At 45.5% G+C, this 24641-nt stretch overlaps 1 protein-coding gene across 3 annotated transcripts in view; it reads left to right on the forward strand.

The window, feature by feature from the left end:
* JCAD (junctional cadherin 5 associated) overlaps nucleotides 1-24641 on the forward strand; it is an 82317-nt gene that overhangs the window by 18273 nt on the left and 39403 nt on the right. For 2 of the 3 annotated variants that reach the window (XM_043563592.1, XM_043563590.1), the window contains exon 2: nucleotides 6737-6820. The gene's annotated coding sequence lies outside the window, so the exon portion shown is untranslated. Of the gene's footprint in view, nucleotides 1-6736; nucleotides 6821-21734; nucleotides 21852-24641 lie in introns of those variants that run through there. The other variant, XM_043563589.1, reaches the window with a different exon arrangement.

The following is a 24641-nucleotide window of genomic DNA, read 5'->3' on the forward strand; positions in this document are numbered from 1 at the left end:
GGTGCTGTTTCCATCACAGAAGCTAAAAAAGGGTTTAAGAACCAGATCCCTTTTGTCATCAATGGTTTCTAAAATTTGCCCTGAAGACGGGGAAAGACCCTTCTTGATTCGGGTTAATGAGTGTTATTTTTTAAACATCACCTCCCTCCTTGGGATAGAGATCAAGGCCTGGGAACCAAATGAACTTCTTCTAATTCCTGCTTTTGAATCACTGGGTTTTTGAACTTTATTTTATTTATTTATTTTTTAAAAAGAAAGAAACTGAAATTGAATCAGGGCCTTTATCTTGCTATCTTCCAAACTATTTTTTAAACATGAAATTTATTGTCAAATTGGTTTCCATACAACACCCAGTGCTCATCGCAACAGGTGCTCTCCTCAAAGCCCACCACCCACTTTCCCCTCTCTCCCACCCCCCATCAACCCTCAGTTTATTCTCAGTTTTTAAGAGTCTCTTATGGTTTGCCATAACTTTTTTCCCCCTTCCCCTCCAAACTATTTGATTTAAAACCTGAACACTGAGCTGGCAGATCTCTTCATTTGCTCTAAGTAAACAAACGAACCATGAGGCCTGCAGTGAGGATCCCTCCAGCTTTGGCTGAGACCAACAGACTGAGAACAGCGTTGTGTTCTGGCACTCCTAAGGGTGACGATTTTATCCTGAACTTCCCGTGGGGAGAAATACTGCCATTTTCTATTTTAATACTAATGATCTCTCTTTGGGTATTTGAAGCTGTTTCACACTGCCTGTTTATGATGTTCACACTCAGACGCCTTTGCTCTTTTCCACCAGATCCACTCTCTATCTTCATTAGTTTTAAGCAAAACTTTACTATTGGTCAGTGAGGTGCCAGGTACCATGAAAGAAGAAAAAACTCCCCTGACGATTCCTCTCCCACATTCAGAAACAGTTGAATCAGGCAGTTTTGTTACAGATCAAATGATGTTGGAGAATGTGGTTTCAGTCTACTAGCCAAGTGGGTTTAATACCGTGCCCCTAAATTAGACCTGCTTTCAACTTCGGACAGTGTTGCTGCTGAACAACCACGGCCCCCGCCTTGAGGACTGACTGTGTGTATGATGACTGGGAGGTTTGGGGGAGGAAGAAAGAAGGTGCTGAGTGTGTTCAGTTCCTCCCAGACTTGACAGTGAGATGCCACCTTGCCTCGTGCCTGGGGTATGGTGTGTGCGGGAGTGGAGAGCCTGGAGTATGACTCTGTGTCACCAGTGGGGAATATGGCTTCCTCCATCCTACAGGTGACCCTAAATCAGAAGGGCTAGGCTTCCTGCCCAAGTCTCCAGACCCCAAGTTTGAGATTGGGTCCTCTATACCTACCCTCCTCTTCTGACAGATAACAGCAAGAGTTCTTTAGCAAGACATAAAAATCTACCAAAACTAAGAAGTTTGCTCTGTTTTTTTAAAAAGGAGAGAAATATAGCAATATACCTTTTAGAAAGTTATTTCTGACTTCTTGGGTCGATTGAATTGCTTTTTTATTAAGAAGTATATGAACATTTCTATTTATTTTTTATTTTAATTTTTAAAAAATGTTTTGCTTATTTTTGAGAGAGTGCAAGCGGGGGAGGGGCAGAGAAAGAGGGAGACACAGGATCTGAAGCAGGCTCCGGGCTCTGAGCCATCAGCACAGAGCCTGACATGGGGCTTGAACTCGTGAACGGCGAGATCATGACCTGAGCTGAAGTCAGACGTTTAACCAACTGAGCCACCCAGGCGCCCTGAACATTTTTACTTCTTTAATGTTTATTTATTTTTGAGAGAGATGATGGGGGTGCTAGGGACAGAGAGAGGGGGTGACAGTGAATCCCCAGCGGACTCCACACTTCAGCACAGAGCCCGATGTGGGACTCAATCTCACAAACTGTAAGATCATGATCTGAGCTGAAACCAAGAATCAGATGCTTAACTGGCTGAGTCACCCAGGTGCCCTTATATGAACCTTTTTTAGATCATATGCCTCAAATTGGAAACAATTCAGGTCTACTGAATTCCCCCATCTCTTCCTCCAACATATGAGCTATGGGAAGGATCATGGTTAAAAAGCAAGGATGTATTTTGTCAACTGGAAAACAAAAACGAAAACAAAACAATGAACAGCTTTTTCAATAGTGGGACTGGATTTACACCCAGGCTAGACAGTAATTGAGGACCCTAATTTGTGATGTGACTCTCAGATGACAAAAGTCACTGTTGAAAATCCAAAGCTAAGATAACTAAACTTCCCAACTTGGGCTACTGATGTCATCCAGCAGGCAAACCAAGAGAAGAGACCTCTTGATTGACTTGTCTAACGCAGCTCATTTTGAACTCAGTAGTAGACTCTATTTTCTGCCCTGTCAGTAAAACACACCCTTTGGGTTAATGCCCTACACAGCTGACACACAATTTGTACTGATTTGTCTGCCAAAGGACAACTCAGTCCTTTGTGGAGGGGACAAGTTCAATGTCCAAAAAGTGGCAGACAATAAGTAGACGTTTCTCATTGTTTTTCTGGGCAGCTCATCTTTTGTGCACTTTATACGTGTTCATTCTTCCTTGAGGAAAAATCTTTTAAAAAAATTTAAATGTACTGGTTTATTTTTCTGGTGGCAGTTTGATGCTAAAAAAAATTCTGAATTTTACATTTTCCAAACGGGTTGGTAGAGATACAGAGTTTTATATATTTTGTCCATAAAATCCCATCCAATGCTCCATGTAGTTTCAATTTTTAACCTTTTGAAGGAGTTCATATAAACAAATAAGCTGTATAGAAGGAGACCTAGATTGGTGATAGAATTTGAGTAAACAAAGCTCTCTCCACTGCTATAGATTTCTACTGCACTGGTGAGCAGGGGAGGCAGTTAGGAGCCCACAGATCAGGCAACATCACCCTAACTCCATGGACACTCTTAGATACAATAGGTTAACTGAGTTATCAGTGATGCTAGAGATTAGGGCTCTTGGCCTAGTTACAGTGATTGGAGGGCATCTTCGAGGTCAACCCATCATTTCCCACTCACACACACAGTTTCCAACATCCGCCCTTGGTTCTCATCTCTTTGGCTCATAATGTGTATTATCCCTCACTTGGAAGCCCTTTCTTCTTCCCATCCGGTGAGGGCATTTCATTCCCTTCAAGTAGCCTTTTGTGATTACAAGGCTCTCACTGACCTCCATCTTTGCAGGGTTTCTGCAAAACCTGTGTCCCATATGTCTTCTCTCTAACTTGATGGTAAATTTGTTGAAATCAAAGACTTTTATTCCTTACAGAATTTTTGAACTAGAAGGAATCTCTTATGGTAAAGAAAAATGGACCTATGTAGTAATATGACTACACTTCACTGAAGTGTAAAGACCCATACGAAGCCACTTGAAAATAGTGGCAGATCGGGCAGATGGTCCACCCAGAACTGGGCCACAATGTGCTCATTTTATAGTGGATCATTTTATTTAAGCCTTGCCTGACTTCACAGTTTGAAGGACTGACTTTAACACCAAGTGTCTAGGTCATACCAAAAGACACCTCTTGAAATAGTGAAAATGTAAAAGCTGAACTTGAGTTCATAAACAAACTAGAAGATTAATGAACAAAAAAAGTTTCTATAACTGGAAGAAAAGTCACCAGTGAGCATCAGAGTACTTATTTCTGTATTTCTAATACTGTATTAGTACCTAATACTGTATTTCCAGTATCAGGATTGGAATGTACTGCTAGGTCAAGTATGAGGACTTTTACTTTGTTTTTGTGGGGGAAGATACAAGGGCAAATCAATCTGAAGACCATGTGAGGGCAGAAAGCACAATGAATGGTTTCCAGATTGTAAATAATTTTATGTGAAGCTAATTGGATTTACTCTCTTACCTCATGAATAATAAACATTTTCAGACTCTTTACAAGTGTTTTGGCCAATTGCATGTTTCCCTTCTTATGGTCTACGTGCCTGATTTCTGTTCTGATTCAGTACTGACTTATGTTCAGGCTGAAAGACAGAAGTTTCATTTGGTTCCCATGTAAAATTATGGATTGAGTCATTTAAACACAGATTGGATGGCTTGGCAAATAGACACTTGAGCTTTAGTTATTAAATTAAAAAAATTTTAATGTTTATTTTTGAGAAAGAGAGAGAGAGAGAGAGAGAGAGAGAGAGATTGCGAGTGGGGGAGGGGCAGAGAAAGAGGGAGACACAGAATCTGAAACAGGCTCCAGGCTCTGAGCTGTCAGCACAGAGCATGACAGGGGCTCAAACTCATGAACTGAGATCATGACCTGAGCGGAAGTCGGATGCTTAACCAACTGAGCCACCCAGGGACCCCTAGATTTAACTATTAAATTAAAGCTCTCTTGGGTGTCTGTAGCCCTGTATTTTGTTTCTGTTGAGTAGAGCGAGATGCCCATAAATAAATATATTTGAAATCTTGACAGCTGTTTGTGGTCATGTAAAATGTTGTCTGAGAATCTTTTATCAAATCATTCAGTAGATCCACATACACAGACATCTGCAGAAAATCTAATATGAGGGACTATTTATAGAAATGATCCTTTCGAAAATGCTTGCTCAGCATTGGGTGGAGGTGGTGGGAAGGCAACAGAGAGAATGCTTGGTTTCCAGCTGGTCTACCTCTAAACCATTATCGGACCCTAGACAAGTAATTTGCTTCATCTGTAATCACTTCTGAAGGTTTCACCAATTTTAGAAAACTCTACTTTTGTAAAATAGGAGATGATTTTTCCCCTCCTTCTTATGCTTACTATAAGAGAGAAAACCATTTCTACAAATGGGGACAGGAAAACTATGCATTTCTGGAGACCCCTGGAAATGTGCACCTGGAATTGGTCTGGAATCAACTGCATCATCTTTTAAAACACATATTGAATTAAGTTTCAGACCATTTGATCAAAAGCCTTTTTTTTTTTTTTGCATTTTGTGACATTCCTTAAGAGCAAATTGTCATAGTCGTCCCATAGCAAAATTTTTACAAAAGAATCCGTATCCTAAGGGATTAGAGTAAGTGAGAGCTTTTCTTAGCAGTACCTGAGAACTGACTCTATTTTTCATCCTTCAGGAAGCTGCATTTGACAGCTAATGGATCTGTTTTGTTCTAAAACTACCATCTGCTCATGGAACTTTTAAAGGTTTCTATCATCACCATTATGTGTGAGATGTATAAATATATATATTCAGAATTATTCGTTTCTAAGAAAAAGGCAAAAACACAATTACACTTTCACTTCAAAGGTGTAACACTTAAACAAATGTGGCCACGTGGAAATTGTAGCAAATAAATTTGATACATCCACCAAATCCTCGCTATGCACACATATGATATCCCTGAAAACTAAAAGAACATTTTGTTGCAACAGAATTGCAGGCAATGCTTGAGGTGATATTACTAGATAGAGCTTGCAAACAAGGGTCTGCTGATTCCAGGAGCTGCTACACAGCGGCTGTGTGCCATCTTTTCAGGGATGTGCTTCTGTGATACTGGTCTCTTTGCTAGTTAGAGGAACACTGGTACTACCATAGTACCTGCTGGCATTTGAATCCCAGGTTCTGGTTCAACTCCATGCCTTAACCTACCCAACTTGTTTGTCTACCTTTTCTTCAACCCCGTGATCCAACTACATCCCTGATAATGGCAATGCTAGTTCGAACTGGGTTTTTGTCATCTTAAACCAAAAAAAGATGCCTGACTGATGTATAAAATGTCAAAATAGGGTTGTCTGGTTCAGTCGGTTGAGCATCCAACTTTGGCTCGGGTCATGATCTCACTGTTCGTGAGTTCGATCCCTGCCTTCACCTGGGGAACTATGGGTGGTCAGCAGTAAGGAGGTTTGGGCCGCAGCGAGGATACATTCTATTGTTCTTCAGGGAAGTTGGATTACGAACAATGCGTGATACAACTTTAAAGCAGGACTGCACCGGTGAAAAGAGAATTTGTTTTCCTCTTTCCATAAGCCTACAGAGTCCTGTCTGGTGGGAGAGGAGCTTAGGGAAACAGCTGGGCAACAGGCGCCACAGACAAGAAGATATGGGCTGAGCCAGAGGAGAGAGTTAAAGGAAAGCCTCAGTGTGTGCAGACCTGGGCATTGCTGCTGGAATTGTAATCGAAGGGGGCCCGCAGGGCGATGATGATGGGGAGCATTCCAGAAGAAGCCTTGGCCTGTAGAAAGGCAGAGAGGAGAGTGGGCCTAGCGCAGTGGACTGAGGGTGGTCAGAGGTGGGGCCCACTACCCAGGAGAGAGGGTTGATAAACCAGGAAGCATTGGATTAGGAATTTAATATAGGAAGCGGGTGATGTAGGATTTGAATTCGACAGAGGCTTTACCACAGGTTCACAAACGGGAGTAGGGTGATGATCGGCATTCGATTTATGTCAGATTGTTCTCCAGGCTTTATGTGGGAAATCTGAGGGAGTAGAAGAAGGTCAATGGCAAAGCCCCAGACAGCACATTGTTGACGAAAGGGACAGGTCCAAAGGACACAAGGTGGTGACTGTCGTTAGGGAAGAAGAGGTGAGGTGGGAGGGGCTGAAGAGGATTCCAAGCTTCCAGCCCCAGGAACTGACTGGAGGGCACCATTTGAAGTGGGTGCCCTTTGAAGATGGGACCAGGGGAGGGGGAGAAGGGGAAACAACACTGGATCTTCAAGAAGACAGAAGTGATGCTTAGAAACTTGGTGGTTCTTCCAAGATGAGAATTCCAAAAAGAAAACAAGATTTTTTTTTTTTTTCACTCAGTGACAATTAGATGGAACCACTGGACAGTAAGAGGATCAGTTTGATCTGGACTCATTCCAAAGACATCTCAACTCCTCAACACAGGTAACTCATTAAGGGAACTCTCTTATAGACTTTTTTACTGCCAAGAGATTTGTATGGATATTATTTTTACTCTTGTTCATTCTTCAGGACAGGGATGTTTGAAATATTAAACAAATGATGAATAATAATTGGGAATAATTGTGCAAGTAAGACCTGAGCTAAATTCTTTCTATAATATATTCTCATAATCTCAAGAAACCGTTCCAAGTTTTAGGCAGGGGAGACAAATGTGAAGTCCTAGTGTTTGGTTTTCATAAGTGCAGAGTTAATTATGAGCATAGGTGTGATATTCCAGAAACCCTCCTGCCCACTGCCCTCAAGTGTTTAAATGGGAGCAGCCATGTTGTGTATCATTTGACCTAGCCCTCCAGCGCCCAAACCCCTATCCCCATCACAGCCAATGGGAACCAGGTCAATGAGCTGACACAAGGTCAGCCAAATCCATGGCCAGAAATCCAGAAGGTTTGGAAAAACAAAACAAAACAAAACAAACACTCCACCCAGAGATGATGGTGATTAAGTAAACCAATCAGATTGTTTCTCTTGGTAATTTCCCTCTTTAGAAACTCAAAGAGCCCCACCTAGAACAGTAATATCTCCCTCACTCTAAAGTTCACGTGTACCTTTCTGTTTTCTGCTGCCAATGAGCCAGAAGCTCTTATACTTACTTGACCTACTAACGAAGTCAGATCCCTAGACCAGCATCACCAGCACTTTCACTGGTGTTGAATGGAGGAGCCTCACCAGAGCCTGACAACTAGAGCCCGGAGCCAGATTTGAAGAGCTCTTACCGCCCTCTCCACCACACCCAATACAGTTACCGGCTTCAGGGGCATGTCAAAGAGATGACCAGGACATCTCACCACCCATTACCAAGGTGTATTTAAGAGCACTGGCCACACCCTTTCTCTCCTGGGTGTTCTCCCATCGGTCCCCCATCAGGGGTGTGCCGTCGTCCTGAGGGTCACCAAGGAGAAAGGCTCTGATATATCTAGTTCAAAAGAGGAATGCACGATTGTCCTGTGGCCTTTTTATGTAGGAGTATAAAGGGGCCTGCTGCCATCGGCCAATCACCTGAGAAGCAACTTCTCTGACTGATCGGTCCACATACAGCTCTTTCCAATTATCACAGGTATAATTTATGGGTCTTGCTGTCGGGTCAGAGCAATCAGCTTTTCCCTCAAAAAGCAGAAAACCCTGAATGGTCACCATTTGTCTAGCTTTTCAGCCATTAGAGAATCTATTTCAACTATCTTCACAGGCTTGATGGGTGATTTGCCTGGTTTGCACTAAATGGCAGGTCTCTGAAGCCGCGGTATTAAAAAAAGAAACCCTTCATCCAGCCCACTGGGATTGCAAAGTGTCTTTCTTGATTCAGATGTTTGCCTTTCTACAATTGCAATCAGTCTCTGTGTGCTATGTGGTTGTGACAGTTACACGATGGAATCCCTGCCGAGCTGCTCTGAGATTTGTCAGGAAACAGGCTGCACGCAGACACTATTTGGTTGACCAGGGCGAGCTTCTGAAATTTCAAAGGACAAGCCATACCTGTCTCAGTGACCAAATTATTAAGAGTATGGAATGCAAATCAAAACCCCAATGAGATACTGCTCTGCACCCATTACGGTGGCTATTTTAAAAAAAGAAAATAAAAAAAATAACAAGTGTTGGCAATGGTAGCGGGAAATTGGAACCCCCATTTATTGCCGGTGGGGTTGCGAAATGGTTCAGCCAATGTGGAAAATAGTTTGGGAGTTCCTCAGAAAGTTAAACATAGAGTTACCGTGCAATCTGTAGCTCCGCCCATAGGTACATACTGAAAAAAAATTGAAAGCAGGGACTCAGACAGCTATTTCTATTTTTTTTAATGTTTATTTATTTTTGAGAGAGAGACAGATCATGAGTGGGGGAGGGGCAGAGAGAGGCAGAAACACAGAATCCAAAGCAGGCTCTGGGTTCCGAGCTGTCAGCACAGAGCGAGACATGGGGCTCGAACCCACGAGCTGTAAGATCATGACCGGAGCCGAAGTCCACCGCTCAACCAACTGAGCCACCCAGACAGCTATTTCTGCACCAGTGTTCCCAGCAGCCTTATTCACAACTGTTAAAAGGTGGGACAACCCATGTCCATTGACAGATGAGTGGTAGTCTCAACACCCAGTGGACTATTGTTCAGCCTTAAAAAGGAATGAAATTCTGGCACATGCTCCAACGTGGAATCTTGAAAACTTTATGGGAAGTGACATGAGCCAGTCACAGAATGGGGAGTGTTATAGGAGTCCACTTCTGTGAAGCACCTAGAATAGGTACATTTAAAGACAGAACATAGAATAGAGGGTATCAGACGCTGAATGGGATGATGAGTGGGGACTTACTGTTTAATAGGTATAGGGTTCGGGATGATGAAGATGCTTTGGAAATGGACAGCAGTGGTGGCTGTGTACCATTGTGAATGTACTTAATGCTATTGAATGATAATGCTTAACAATGGATAACATGGTGAAAAGAAAGGTACATGTCTTCTGTTCAATTCCCTGCTGAGGGCAGCCCGATTCCATACACCATCTTCTGCTCAGGGTTTGTGAAAGAAGCCACACCCCGGGTGTCACCTTGTCACAGAGAAGACTAGAAGCTCTGACTCTGGGAGGCAGGTTTCACTGGACAATTCCGGCTGGCTTGCAGCCGCCTTGTTAATATTCTCCACAATTCCAAGTGTCTTCTTAGATTTTTTCAAGTTCAATCAAATACATGTCCGTGTATTTGCCTGTCTTCCTGGGCAAGCAAGTTCTGCTGGGGAATGTGCCTTCCCCTCTCCCTGAGAAACCCTTTTAACATGAATAAAACATGGGCCTGAGCAATTCAGCCTTCCCAGCTGGTTCTCACCAGCTTAGAGTATGTCTTTTGTTCCCTTCTACCCTTGACAAGCATGATGGCTTTGCTCTCATGCTGACTTCTATTACTGTGAAGTTGAGGATAACAGGCCTTCCCTCGGTCCCTTCTAATACAGACTCTGGTCATTCACAATGCCATGCTGCCCAGGACCACACGTGTGTCCTTATATTGTCCTACCTGCACACAGATAGCCCTTCACAATTGCACTGCAAAATTCGAGAAGGGATAGCCAGACAGCACTGGGATGCATCCCCTCAGGGATGAATGTGAACAGGGAAACGTGAACCCCTGTTTCCACATCTGGCTGCATGAGATCCACAGTCTCGGAGGATGATGCTTTGAAACTCAGCTCAGGCTGTGGTTTCCGCAATCAACAAACACCTGTACAGTGTAGCTCTTTTGACTGAATCAAGGCATTGGCATTCTATCTCTAGAAAGAAGGAACTCTTGTCAGATTTCTGGGTAGGCACCCAGTGCTCCAGAAGTCCTGTGTGAACCATATTTATAAATTGGAAGTGAAACCACGTATGCCCCAGGAAGCATCAGGCTAACTCCATTTGTCATCTCGGTCGAGAAGATTCAGAACAAATGGCAGTGCTTGGGACAAAGTGTTATAATGAGGATACAGTGGTGGCAGCCTGTGGAGAACAGAGAACACACATGGGCATGACAGCTTCGTTGCTTTTTACCCCAGTTCTTCCAAGGGACTTGCTTCCCCCCGAGCACACGTTAGTAAAGCAAAACACAACTGCCCCGATTTTTGACTACCTTCCCCCACCTCCTACCCACTTCCGATTTTTCCACTGGGCTGCTCCATAATCTGATGGCATGATTCTGACAGGCTGGCATCTGTCAGTGCTTGGTGTTTGGCATTTCTGACTTGACACACTGGCTTCATTTTATGCGAGGGTTTTCTTCCAGTCTAGAATGAATATAAGTTCCTGGAGGGGGTTAGGCGTACCGCTTCACTTCAAAAATCCAACAAAGTCGTAGCAAGCCTTGGGTACTCTGTCTCCTTGGCTGGCCATCAGCTCAATTATTACATAGAAACTACCCAGTGTCATCGGTACTGACAGGAATGTGAAATCAATTAGGCCATTCCAGGGAGTTGAGACAAAGCTGTGTGAAATGACACCGGACTAACAGGTCTAATGAGAAGAGCATGTTGTTCCTCAAGAATCCTACTAAAAACATATTGAAGGCAACACGTAACACAGTCTGTCACATGTGGGCTTTTTTCATAGCATTGCATTAGGTCCTCCATTTCCAAAGCACATGTATTTCCTTCAGAGATTAGGACAACCCTATCCCATTCCATTCTGGATTCCAAGACCTTTCTCCCCAGGGAAGAATATGGTGGTGCCTCGAAGTCTACACAGAGTTCCCGTTTGTGCAGCCAGAATTTGAATAAAGTCATTAGAGCCTTTAAGAGCTAGTTTGAGGTGAGAAATGGAAAGGAGTGGGGCGGGGGGCGGGGGGAGGGTCTGTCTTCCAAGCAAGTTTTTGCTTTGCTTCACATATGAGAAGCATCATGTGTTGGGATGTGAAGGATACAGTAAAGGGAATGGTCGGCATGCCGTGGGTAACACATGCTCTACGACCTTCCTCCTCCACAACCCTGCTCAGAGGATTCCAACACCCCTTTTGGATTCCTCATCCACGTGGGGATCGCTGGCAGCTGGAGGTGAGCACACAGCTGCAGATATTGTCTTTCCCTGGCAACCGTTGCCGTGGGTTGTTTGGGCAGATGCAGAGCCATGTACACACCAGAGCTACCCCTGCCATGACCCACTCGTACATGAAGAGAAAGATTGTCCACCTGGGAATGCAAGAAAAGCCAGGCACCGATAGCCAGGCTGACTCCTCTGGATATTTAGGCCGGAGAATTTGGCCCCAGATACATCAGAGTATTTCATCTTGAAATCACTGGAAGTTTCAGTGGGCTTATAATATGGTTGCCTTACTTCCACCTTGGTCGGTTGCCTGCTTGGCGCCCTCCCGTCCAATTTGGAAGAAAGGGGTGAAAGGCGGTGAAGTAATGTCCCAGCCACAGGTACGACATGTGTTAATATCCAAAGGAAGAGTCATGTAAATGTATCCCGCTCGTGTAGGCTTCAGAGGATATACTTGGTTTAGTATCAGATGGCTATTTTGTCCACAGTATTTTTGTCAAGATTTCTAACACATTTATTCATCCTCTCGTCACTGGGCCAAAACTGGTCTTCTAAATCCTAAAAGCTAGTTCTTTTACTGCCCTATACACACTTACACACACACACAGAGCCATATGCTCAGATTAAGCTCGGAGACTTCACATTTTACATTAAGTAAGAGTCCTTTTATTAAAGTGTTCTCTTGGAATCCTGTGATATCTGGGCTCCCTAGAAAAATGAAGGTACTCTAAATATCCTGCTTTACACACTATCTTAACTAAATTCTTTATGATATTTCAATAGCTTTAAGGACTTCTTTTTTTATAGAAGTTTATTTATTTATTTTGAGAGAGAGAGAGAGGGAGCACGCAAGCAGCAGATGGGCAGACAGAGAGGGAGACAGAGAATGCTAGGAAGGCTCCGTGCTGTCAGCACAGAGCCTAACCTCGGGGTTCAATCTTACGAACTGTGAGATCATGACCCGAGCCAAAATCAAGAGTCAGGTGCTTAATGGGCTGAGCCAGCCAGGCACCCCACTTTGAGGACGTCTAACCTTAAAATACACATGCTCTCTGCAATACCACTTTCTCGTCTGGAGAGAAGGGAGGAAGGAAAGAAACACCAATCTGGCTTTCCATCCAAAAGGCTAAGTGGAACAGTCTTTCTTAAAATTTGTTAATCATCTAGTATCTCTGTAACATTTTTCCTATAAAAAGCAAATGAATTTAGAAATAGTTTCCTCCCTTGGCTCTCAACAAATGAAGGAGCTGTGCTCATAAGTTATATTTAGTGGCCAGAAACTGACGATACTAATAGCTGTCATTTGCAGAGTGCTACGATGTGCCAGGTGCTCTGTGTTTCTCTCATTCATTCTCCTGTGAACCCGATGAAGAGGGCAGCATGAGACCAGCTAACATTTATGGAACGTTGACTCTGCACTGAGGACACTCACTAAATACCTCATTTAATCCTCATAGCAAGACTGTGCTCTGATATCGCATAAAGAAACTGAGGCTCAGAGAACTGATTTCCCTAAAGGTGCACAATTCATAAACAGCAACATGTGCATCCAACCCAAGTCTGTCTGACTCTGGAGCCCAAGTATTTCCTCCTTCAGGTTTTGGTACCTCCTGACAAGCAGGGGAATTGGGAGGCACTTTTACTGGGAATGCATTCAGCTCCCCCAGGGGGGCAGCCGGTCCCTTTGCAGTTAATGAGACCTACAGAGCCAGCCAAGAGGTGGTACCGGGAGACTGTGAGTAGTAGCAGGTTAATATCAGGCCAGGTCACAAGCTGTGGCTCGCAAACTTTGGTGCTCATTAGAATCAGGGAACTTGTTTTAAGGCAGGTTTCTGGGCCCCGCCTCTATGTTCCTGGCCAATGACAGCTAACCACCTGTTCTTTTCCAAACGGCCCATAACTTCACCAATTCATACTTCAACAGATTCGGACGATGACATTTCTAAGCTTAGTGGTTTATGTTGTGAATGGCAGTCGTCATCAGGTATCTGGCCATTAAGAAACTCACAATCTGGGGTGATGAAGGAGGCCTTCGTGCACATAGGAAGGCTGCAGAAGGCACACACTTATTTGGAGATGTTAGTAGAAATAGTGTCTGCCATAGCAAGGAGTACAAAACATAGCACGTAACCTGGAAAATGGGAGTGTTAAATAAATAGACGTAACTCAGCAGCGGGAGTTAGCTGTGAACTTAAAGAGGTTTCATGGCACCCGCCTTTCTGCGAAAGGAGAGAGCATTCTGTCTTCCCAAAGCAAAGATATATTGGTGTCTGTGGGGATCCTTCTTACTGTCTTTATATTAGCGTTTCAAATCTGCCTCTAAGAAAATCTACCTGTCTTCTAACTTTTTAAAATATTCTTTTAAAATTTTGTTATTTACTTTTAGAGAGAGAGGGCCAGAGAGAATCCCAAGCAGGCTCTGCACCATCAGCACAGAGCCCGATGTGGGGCTCGAACTCACAAACCGTGAGATCATGACCTGAGCCAAAATCAAGCGTCGGCCACTCAACCAACTGAGCCACCCAGGTGCCCCTGTCTTTTAACATTTAAATACATTCCTTTAAACGTAGTTACGAAGACCCTACGATTTTACATCAAATGACTGAAAATCAGACTTACCATCCCGCAACCACTTCAACATTATTTTGTCCTCACGCTCTTCGGTCTGCCAACATTCCCATTCCCCCCGTGTTAGTGCCCTGTTCATACTACAGTTCGTTAGGACAGCTGGATAGATAGATAGATAGATAAATAAATAAATAAAATGGAACAATTTACTGAGGGGTAGCCGTGAAGAATTCATAACTAGGAATGTTCTTCTACATTTTAAATGAATCCTTCAACATACAAAATCCATCATAACCTCATCAGTAGGCGTGCCTACTGGTAAACAGGTGGCCCCTGATAAAATAAGCAGGTGGCCCTTGACCACAGATAAGGCAGGGCTCTCTGGAAAGGATAGTCGTTGTGTTTATGAATATCATCTGTTCCAAGAATGTATAATATTATAGCTCCAGTGTATGCTGTATAGAGAAGGGGGGAGAATAGGACTGTATTTAATATTACATCTGTGACTGGTTAGTTATGGTAACCTTCAGGTATTTGGTGGTTTCAGCTAAAGGTCTGATGCACATTCCAGGCATCAAGAACTATAGGGAAGACTATAAAAATGTGTAGACAAAGAATGAATACAGTCACTAGTTTGAGAAAACTAGAAAGTACATGCAGTTCCTGCCGTCTTGAGAAAGGCACTCAGTTCGGCCTCTCACCAAGAAAATGTGCTCCTGGTCCCCATGCAGGAGAGGCCCCAGTGATGGCACTTGCAGGAATGGAGAGCCTTGCGGGGCCTTATCAGCAAAGACTGGGGAAAAATGAACCCGGTTATCAGGGGAGGGTGGGTTACAAAAGAAACACGGCAGTAACTATTCTGGAACCTGCTAACCAATGTTCTAGCCGAATGAGACGCTGGGCTACTTTTTAACTACTGTTGATGTAAGGCTGGCTTCCGCCAATTTATTTTCTTTTCCCTGAATTATGTTTCATGTCTGTTTGTTGCCTTCCTACAAACTACTGATTATTCCCTTTGCCCTCTCTTATTTGCATGTTGTATATTGCCTGCTTTTAGCAAATTTAATTTCTGTTGGATTACACCAAAGACACAAATAGCATGCAATCTGCCTGATCTCTATGTCACCCAGGTACTTGAAAGGCTCATCAACAGAGTTTGAGGAGAGTAAGCTGTTTTTAAGACAGAACACGGAAAAAGCAAAAGCAAAACTCCAAACAGATTTAACACAGACAGAAATAATTCAAGAAAACCTAGCCCTTTTCTCAAAGTGCTGGCCAGCCATTTTTCCTGTGGTAACCCTTAGCCCTCACCTAAGTGTTTTGACCCCATTCGTATGGCGAGGATTTACAACTTTGTATTTGCACAGTGTGAGTTTAAATGATCACTCTTCATTTCCGAGGTACTCACCAATTCAATTCAACAGATAGCTGTTTCATCTAGCTGCCAAAGGTATGGTGCTCGGTTGTGGTAAACAGTGGGACTGATTTGTACCTGGGTCTTAATTTATAAAGGTGACTGAGTGACAACCTGAAGATGTAAGTACCATTGGAAGAAAAGTTCCCGGGCACCTAGGTGGCTCAGTCGGTTGAGCATCTGACTTTGGCTCAGGTCGTGATCTGTGGTTCGTGAGTTCAAGCCCCGCATTGGGCTCTCTGCTGTCAGCTCCAGAGCCTACTTTGGGTCCTCTGTCTCCCTCTCTGTCTGACCAACCTCCCCCACCCCCACCACTCACATGCATGCTCTCTCCAAACAAATGAAAGAAAAGTTTCAAGTCACTCACTGCTCCCCTAGAAACAGGCATGGCACGCCATGCTGGACCACAGGGGGAAGCACCAGTGTCCATCAGGAGGCAGAAAGAAGCAAGAGAAAAGCACAGACCACAGCCTTTACTGAGGTCTCTGTGCAAAAGGCAAGGCAGGGCTGGGGAATCAGTGGAGGGTCCGCTGGTTTGAATAACTCTAGTAGGTTTTGAGGCAGGTGGAGAGGATAGGGGCTGCCTGGGACGATTAGGTCAGGGAAGACACTGACTTGGTGTGTGACAGGTAGATAAGGAGGTGGTTTAGAGGATGGGCTCTACATCACCAGGGGGTTGTAAACAACCATGGCCATCAGGTTGGCCCTGTACTGTGATTGATAGATGCCAAATAGACAAGCAGAAGGGTGAAGAAAATACAGTTAGGATGGGGATGATCCTAGTGGAAGGGGACAATCCCTTCCACTAGGAACTCAGAATCTAGTAGCTGAACTAAACACATGGGTTGATGAAGCAAATGCAAGGCATGCCACGATCAATGCTGTACCAAGAGCTTAAACAAGATGCTAGAGAAGTTTCACAGAGGCGAACAAGCAAGCTTGTTCAAGCAAGACATAGAAAGCTTTCTTATATGGGAGATTTCCGATATCTTCAACACTCAACTAGGAGCACTTCTTCAAAATCAGAGCACCCTGGTAACAAATGCTGCCCTTATGTACATGAAAGACAACAAGTCAAGACCTAGCAAGTACCTGGCACATAAGAAATATTAAATGAGGGCACCTGGGTGGCTCAGTCAGGTTTAGTATCCAACTCTTGATTTCAGCTCAGGTCATGATCTTGCCGTTTGTGACTTCGAGGCACGTGTTGGGCTCTGTGCTGACGGTGCTTGGGATTCTCTCTCTCCCTCTCTCTCTGCCCTTCCTGCACGCTCTTGCGTGTGCTCTCTTGCTCTCAAATTAAACAAATAAACAAAAAAAAAAAAAGAAAAGAAACATTAAATGAAAGGTAGTTCACACCTCTCCCTCCCAAGTCGGTGTCCTTTTTGTGTTGCTAGCCATTGCCAACTTAATAAGAGGCCAATATGTCATTCTCTCCCCCAATGGAAGCATTGCATTTTTTTTCAATGAATGTTGGTAACCAACTTGTATCCTTTTTGTTCACATAGTTACCAATTTTTAATAAGAAGTCATATGGTTTTTTTTAATGTTTATTTATTTTTGAGAGAGAGACAGAGCATGAGTGGGCAAGGAGCAGAGAGAGAGAGAGAGAGGGAGACACAGAATCTGAAGGAGGCTCCAGGCTCTGAGCTGTCAGCACAGAGCCTGACGCGGGGCTTGAGCTCACGGACCATGAGATCCTGACCTGAGCCGAAATGGGACGCTTAACCGACTGAGCCACCCAGGTGCCCCAAGAAGTTGTATGGGTTAAAGAAAATGCTAGAGTTGTTTTTAGTTGATCCCTGATTAGCTGGTATGTGATGGCAAGAGAGGTAGCTCAGGGCTGCCCATGTCTGGACCACTCTGATGTCGGCCACATCACTGTCTTTTTGAAGTCATGTGTGCATCTCCCTTCTACCAGTGGGATCCCAGCCAGCCACTGTCATTCCCTGGAGGACAGGAAAACAAGGTTTCCTTAATGAATCTGGGAAAGAATCGCAGACTGCAGGCAGGGGGATGCTTGGAATGTTCTGTCAACCACTAGTAAACAGAACCCTTTGCTAGGGTGGCGACAGGGCTTGGGAGAGAGGCAGAGCTAGGCTGTTTCCCATTAATGTGTAGCCTCATGGAGGAAAAAAGCCAACAAAGAGATAGCAAATGATTAAAAATGATTTTTCTTATGCAATAACCATGCAGATTCATTCTCCTTAGAGTGAAGGTATATGATTAAAAATATTTGTTATTCTTCTCTTAATCCCCAGGATTGTCAATTTTCTGTCTGGGTTGATGCCAAATCTTCTAAGTCAACAGTTAACAAACATCTATTGCATTTTATTCACAGGGGGCATCGCTGTACCATTCCTCACCATCATACAATGATGTTGATGACTACTGTATTTTGTTTTTTTAAAATTTTTTTTTAAATGTTTTTATTTTTGAAGGAGAGAGAGACAGAGCATGAGCCAGGGAGGAGCAGAGAGAGAGGGAGACATAGAATTTGAAGCAGTCTCTAGGCTCTGAGCTGCCAGTACAGAGCCCGACGCGGGGCTTGAACTCACGAACCGTGAGATCATGACCTGAGCCGTGCCTATCATTCTGTTAGGTTTTGACACACTCTTTCTATTTCTTGTGCTCTATTCTTGCTTCTCAAATTTTATTTGTGTAAGAATCATCTGGACCTTTACTGGACATTCACTTTAAGAGTACAGATTCCTGGGTCCCAACTGCGGTAATTAGAAATTCTGATTGTGTCCGACGTGGATGAGGACCAGGCATTCGGCTTCCAGTCAAACCCAACATTACTCTGAAATTAGGTGGTCCATGGAACGCAGTTTGAGAAACAGATTTCCAGTTTAGGGCTAAAAATAATTATGCAGAATAGCCTCTGAATTAATATAGACCATGTCAGTATCTAAAAAATATATGAGGTTTATTAGCACTTGTTGACATAAAACCTTTTGTAGTTTTTGTATAATACTTATTGTCTGACTTTTAGTACAAGCCAACGAGAAGGATTCAAGATTTTATCAAGGACATTAATCTTTAAAAAATGAGAACTGGTAGTGTTTTTCAAACTCAGAAAAACATCAAAGAATATCTAAGTCAACGAAAGGAAACCGTATATTAGGTCATCACAAAAGAGCCCTAAAGCAAGGAGGGAAGAGGGTTATTCTAGGTCCTTGAAAAGGCAAGGAGTTAAAGAAACAAGGTTTTTTTTTTTTTTTTTTTTCGTTTTTTTTCTTAAGAGGCCATTAAGCATTCTTTCTCTGGTCATCGCACATCTGCCCTGATGACTCAATAATCCAAGTTCCTTCCTGAGTCTGTGAAATCCCTTCTCCAGGACTCAGAGAAAGGCGGAGACATTCGGGCACCCGGGGCTGGAATCTGGCTCACGTTCCCTAGCCGGTGCTGGGTTTCTAACAGCATCACGCTCAAAGTTGTTTTCAATCATATTTTATATCACATATCCCATAAGCAGCAGATAGATATTTTTGTCCTGTGTTTAAAACTCCCCGAATCAAGTAGGTAGGAACAAGTGACTGAAGTTGCACAGAAGTGGGGTGGGTGGCAATGAGGAGAAGGAACGTGACTCTTCTTACAGTCAAAATAAAACTTACACAGGTGGTTTCTGAGCGACAAAATCCTGACTTATGAAGAAATTTCCTTTCCTCTAAAATCATAACCGCCAACATATGCATACATGCGTATGTACAGCTGGCTTCTCACATATCCTGTCCACCACCTCGTGTCTATGCCCCGGTCACCAGTGTGGCAAATTGCCCAACGGATGGACCTCACCAACTTTCATCCTCATCTGGGGAAGCACCACCCTCCCCTTTGTAACTCAGACAACTGCCTACTCATACTCATGTATCTTTTCAACCTTTCCTCCTTCTTCATTTTTCTATTTTCAAATCTTTTGAAAAAATCCCCCCCCCCCTTCTCCTCGCTCTCCAGCCCCTCCACCACCTTCTATCCTCATGTTTTCATTTGCTTGTTCATTTGAAATGGCCTTAGTCATGGTTGGGAAGCAATAGAACAGGGCTGGTGACACATCAGTGCTGGAGAAAGAGGGAAGCAAAACATCTTGAAATGAGGTTGTCATGATAAAGAGCCAGTGCTCAGAAACCACAAAAATCTTTGAAATTGCACCGTCATCTTCTTCAGAATCTACAGTATCTCAATCTCATTACCTTCCTCTAATGAAATCTGCCTTTACCAACCTTTCTGCTGAGACACAATTTCTTATTAAACTTTATTTAGGTATGTTTAGCCTAGTTGCTGGTATTGCTTCCGTGTTTTCTCTACTGCAACTATATAGCATTTCAGTGACATTATAAAACTTCTGCGGGGGTGACCCAGAAACCCAACAATATAACATTGTTCTAATCAGTTTTCGGGCTGATAAATGATCTCGCAGGAATATTGAGCTCCATATGTGTCTGCATAGTGCTGGGCACGTATAGGCATTCCACAAGAAGAAGAAGAAGTTATTTCATTGATTTGACAAATTGAGGACAAATGGGAATTGTATGTCACTGAAGCACTCTGTCCCTGAAAGATGTGTTTATGGCAAGAAGCAATGTCACCACTGTGTATGATTATGATTTTCCCGAAAAGCCTCTGCGATTCATTGTCTTTTTTTCTCATCTTAACTCCTCCAGCCTGGAGATGATACCCTTTGTCTCTGCCTAGACACAACCCACCTGTCCTCCAGGGTGCCCTCCCAGAATGCCTCCCCTGCCGGCTCCAGCCCACAGAACTTTCTATGGTAGGGGCTGCCACTTTCTACATTTTCACTATGTGCCAGGACTATGCTGAGTGCTCAAAAGGCCTTACTTACCTCCTTCAATTCTCATTTCCTAGGAGGTGAACACTGTCATTATCCCCATTTTGTTAGAGAGGAAATTGAAGTGGACAGAAGTAAAGTAACACATCTAGAAAGTGGCAGAAGTACCCCAAATCGGGATCCACACCTTCTTCCTTGAGCACCTGATCACGCTGTCCTGTCTGCACCGTCTCCCCGGTATGCTTGATGTGCGGTAGATAACGCACACACACACAGCATCGGATTTGATTGTTTCTCTTTTCCAGTGTGTTTAGCTCTTTTGCTCTCTTGGCCTATACACTCTTCCATAGTCAGGGTTAAGGGCAAGGGTCTTTGGCCTGATTCTGCAACTTCTGTGTGCCTCCCTGAGCCCCAGTCCCGGTAGTGAGGATAAAAAGAAAACAATCCTCGGACCGGGGTGGCCCATGGTGACAGTGCAAACAGCGTCATGTGTTAATGCTGTTCTGACACTAAATCTACGGTGTGGCTAAGAGGTTTCCTAAAAATTCTGCAGGGATTCCAGTCTGCTCTGCCATCCATGTTTGCCCCTTGGACTTGACTTAGCCAACACCCTCTCTCTCTCTCTCTCCAACTCATCAGCAAACTTGAACGCTTCATGTCTTTTCTCTACTCTCCAAACTACAAGGACTTTTGCCCCTGAGTGGACCTGGCAGTGGTCTAATCACTGCTGCCAGGGAAACATGGAGTGGGCTACGAATAATTGTTCATTCTGCTCTGAACTCTCCCTCTGACCTCCTCCTTACTCTTGCCTTTAGGCAAATCCTACTCCTAGCCTCAGTTTCCTCATCTATCACAAGAGAGGATAAACTAACTGGCCTCTAAGTCTCCAGCCTATAGCTAAGGCTCTTAGAGGTCTTTTTTTAAACGAGGAAATCCCAAGCACTAAGCTGTTGTCCCCGGCATTATTTACTGCTCCTCACACCTTCCATGATTGTGTTTTTCTGAAAGTGCGTGTGTATGGGTGTTTGTGTGTGTCTGTGTTGTGTGTCTTTGTGTAAGTGTGAGTGTGTATATGTGTGTATATGTGTGTGGGTTTGCCTGTCACTGAATGAGGGTGTTTGTATGCATCTGTGTGTGACTGCATATGGGTGTGTTTATGTGCATCTTTGCGTAATTATATACGAGTGTGTGCATCTGTATACGAATATTTTTGTTTTGTATGTGTGTGTGTGTGTGTGTGGACATTCGCACAGGGTTGAAGCCGCTCAAACCTAAGTGACAGGGAAAGAGAGAGAAGGTCCAGTCACCTGTACCTCTGGGGAGACCCACCCACGCAGGGCCCACCCGAGGCGGGTGAGCTAGGCTCCCTACTCGGGTGCCGCCCTCCCGCGGAGAGAGCCAGAGCCTGGAGGCCGCCTAGCGGGCGGGGCGGGGATATGGGCGGGGCGAAGCCGGGCGGTGGGCGGGGATGTGGGCGGGCCGAGACCGGGCGGCGGGCGGGGATGTGGGCGGGGCGAGGCCGGGCGGTGGGCGGAGATGTAGGCGGGGCGAGGCCGGGCGGTGGGTGGGGCGGGCGGCGGCAGCTCCGGGCATGCTCCGCCGCGGCGGCTGCAAGCGGGGCGGGTCGCGCTGGTCCCCGGCCGGCCGGAGCGGCGGCGGCGGCGGCGGCGCGGGGCAGCATGAGGGAGCCGCTCGGTAAGTCCCGGTGTGTCTCGCCCCTCCTGACTCCCGCCGCCCATTTGGCCCGTTCCCACGGCGCTACGCGGGCCTCGACCTCAGCCTCCCGCGCTCCCCCAACTTCTCCAGCCCGGACGTTGCTCCGGTGCGAGCCTCCCCCGGCGTTGGGGGGCGTCCGCACCCCCGCCCCGGGCGTCCCACACGGTGCCCGGCCCGGCCGCCGCGGGCCGCACGCCCGTAGCCTCGGGGTGAGGGAGCGTTCGCTTTTGCTGGGAGGGGGCGTCCGCGCCCCTCAGGTGCCCAGCCCGGGTGCGGGACTCGCGGGTCCCGCGCCGAGGGCCGCGGCTGGCGTTAGCGCTCGCTCGGCCCCTTTCGCGGGGAGGGCCCGGAGCGGCGGGGGTCGCTGCCTCGGCTCTCGGCGTCCTTCCCGCCGGCCCGGCTCCGGCCAGCCCGCTCTTTCGCCTGCGCGCCCCGACTTCGCGGACAGCACCCCAGGAACTGACAGCCGCTGCTCAGAGTCTCCGAGGCCCCGGTTCCCACGGTGGCCCCCTACCCGCCCCCCACCGCCGCCCCCCCCCCCACCCCCCCGGCAGTCCGGACCTGCCCGCGGGACGTTGGGAGCTCGTTGCCGCGCCCGGCGCTCCCTGCTCGGGTCTCCGCCCGGCCTTCCGCGCCCACCGCTTTGCCGGGTCAGGACCCGGGATTAGGGCGCTAATCGCCGCTGCTTCCCAGCAACTGCCCGGGGCTGCCGGGCCTCCCCGGCTGCTGGTGGTTAAGTTGGGGGTGGAGGGGGGGAGAGAAAAGGGTGGGAGAAAGGAAAGAGCCCCGCCTGAGAGTGCTGTAAATCTCGTTAATCAGCTCGTTTATGGGATCTGGAGCCTGCCTGCCTGCGCCGGGTCTTCGCACTTGGATCTCCTGAGTACCCCCACCCCACCCCCGTCGCCATCAGTTCACCCTAGAATGCCCGGGTTTGCCTAGATGCCCTGACCGCAGTGAGGTTCAGCACCGCTCTTGGTCCTTGTCACTGGAGGTAGCAGCCCAGCCCCCTTGGGTTCCTCTGGGGTTTTGAGAAAGGAGCTGTGATTTCACTACTGGAAAAAAGAAAAATGAGAACTCCTCGCCAGCCCGACCTGGTCATGCCCCATTCCTTGCTCATCCGTGCTCTCTAGGAGCAGAGGACTTTGGGGAATTAGCATAGGCAGATCACCCTCCCTTTCCCCCTCCCAACACACACACCCTGCCACCCTCACGGCCATCCCCAGCATCTCCTCCCTCTACCCCCATGCTCACCTCTCCCTCCCTTAGTCTAGTTGCCTGGCCTGTCTTAGGGAGACAGATGGAGTAATGTGGACCACACAATTTCAAGGGTGTGTGTGTGTGTGTGTGTTGCATCTTCAGGTCTTCCTTCTCTGGCTTTTTGTCTTTTCAGATTTGCAAAGAACAGACATCCTAGGGATTTGAGATGAGGGTTGGAAGATGGGGTGGGAGGGGTCAGGCTGCCAGAAATACTTAGACAAAAATGGCAGACTCAGTATTCAAAACTGAGTGGTCACAGGCTATGCAGGTAAAACTTCAGGAAAACAGTGCCTTGAGTCAGGCAGTTTTAGAAGTTAAGATGACTGGATTATGGCCCTTTGGCAAGGCAAGCGTGTATAGTGTTTTGGAACTCATATGTGGATTCTATTTCAGGAGAATTGTGATGGTTTTCATGTGAAATTGGGAATTTGGTAAATTCATGTGGTTTTTCATAATGTTGTGTGGGTTTGAACTTTCTATTTACCTTGCTATTAGGTGTCTAATTCTTAGCCACCAACTAAACAGGCATCCTGCAGGTCCCTAACTATTACTCTAGGGAGGCAACTTGTAGCAAACAGTTTTCACTCCCACAAGAGTGGGTGAGCAAATATTTGTTGAACAGAGGCCTTAATCTGCTGGGCCTTCCTCCTGGCAAACTTCACCCTGTGCTCCAGAGAATGGAAGGTCAGGCCCTTGGCAGGCCCAAGAGATTTAAGGGGATTGGGTGGGCGGAGAAAGCCTGTGCCAGGAAAAAAAGAAGAAAAAAAACAAACCAAAATTTTTTTGTCTTTCTACCTCCTTGGGATATAACTTAAAGTGCCCGAGTGTTCACATGCTCTGGAGGACTTGACAAGCTAATCAGAGTTAGCTAATAACGCATCTGAGTCGTCACAGACTCCGGAGGCATATGGCTTATTGTTCAATAGCTGTAAAATGTAACTGGAGATTGGAGGTACACAAGGAGAGTAAATAAGGACCAGTTTTTCATTTAAAAAAAAAAACACCCAAATCTGAAAAGATCCTTGGACTATAATTTTTTTTAAATGCAGCTTAAAAATAAACTCGAAATGCTATCAGTAAAGACAGCCCAGAAGTCTGTGGTTCCGCCAAGTTCCCATTGTCCTTGTTGGAGAGTCCTGTAGTTTGGGAGGACAGTAAACACCAGTCGTGCTGTAGGAGTCCAGAATTTCTCCCTTAATGAGCTTGGCGGGATTTCACGCTAATTAATCTAGAGAGAGTTTAGAACACAGAGTGTTGCGTTGAAACAATTGTTCTGTTGTGGTTTTGATTTTGATAAGCGAAGACTATGCCTCTGAAATCCTTTAGGTCTATCATTGATCCCATTACCGCTGTTTCTTTTTATTTATTTATTTACTTACCTTTTTGGTAACAGATGTTGTTTTTCACCTTTTGGATGGGAAGGGTTCTCTCACTCATTAAAACCTTGCTGCTGTGTTTTGTTCCAAGAGCTTACCAATTTAAGGAGTGCTGAGGGACACTTACTTGGTAAGG

Source organism: Prionailurus bengalensis, chromosome B4 (genome assembly GCF_016509475.1).
Source record: "Prionailurus bengalensis isolate Pbe53 chromosome B4, Fcat_Pben_1.1_paternal_pri, whole genome shotgun sequence".
NCBI classification, from domain to species: Eukaryota; Metazoa; Chordata; class Mammalia; order Carnivora; family Felidae; genus Prionailurus; species Prionailurus bengalensis.